The sequence below is a fragment of the Nannospalax galili genome, unplaced genomic scaffold, assembly GCF_000622305.1.
Source record: "Nannospalax galili isolate Female #2095 unplaced genomic scaffold, S.galili_v1.0 scaffold1002, whole genome shotgun sequence".
In the NCBI taxonomy this organism is placed as follows: Eukaryota; Metazoa; Chordata; class Mammalia; order Rodentia; family Spalacidae; genus Nannospalax; species Nannospalax galili.
Genome location: NW_008347316.1, coordinates 69,562 through 69,848, shown reverse-complemented (window position 1 = coordinate 69,848; position 287 = coordinate 69,562).

Genomic DNA, 287 nt, shown 5'->3' with positions numbered 1-287 from the left:
ATCTTTTATCACCTATATTCTACCCCTCATCTTTTGGGTTACTGACAGAATTTTCTGATGTTTTAAAATCTTATTTATGATTAAAAAATTGGGTGTCATATATATATACATATATATATATACATCTATACACACATATATATATTTCCAAATTTCCAAAACAATTTTCTTGATCTATGAATATTTTCTATAGCAATTTTTCTCTTGGTAGAAAGAATATTTTCTATTATTTAGCTGAAACTATTCATTATAGATTTTTTAAAAACGCTTTTTAAATTTCTTCTGAA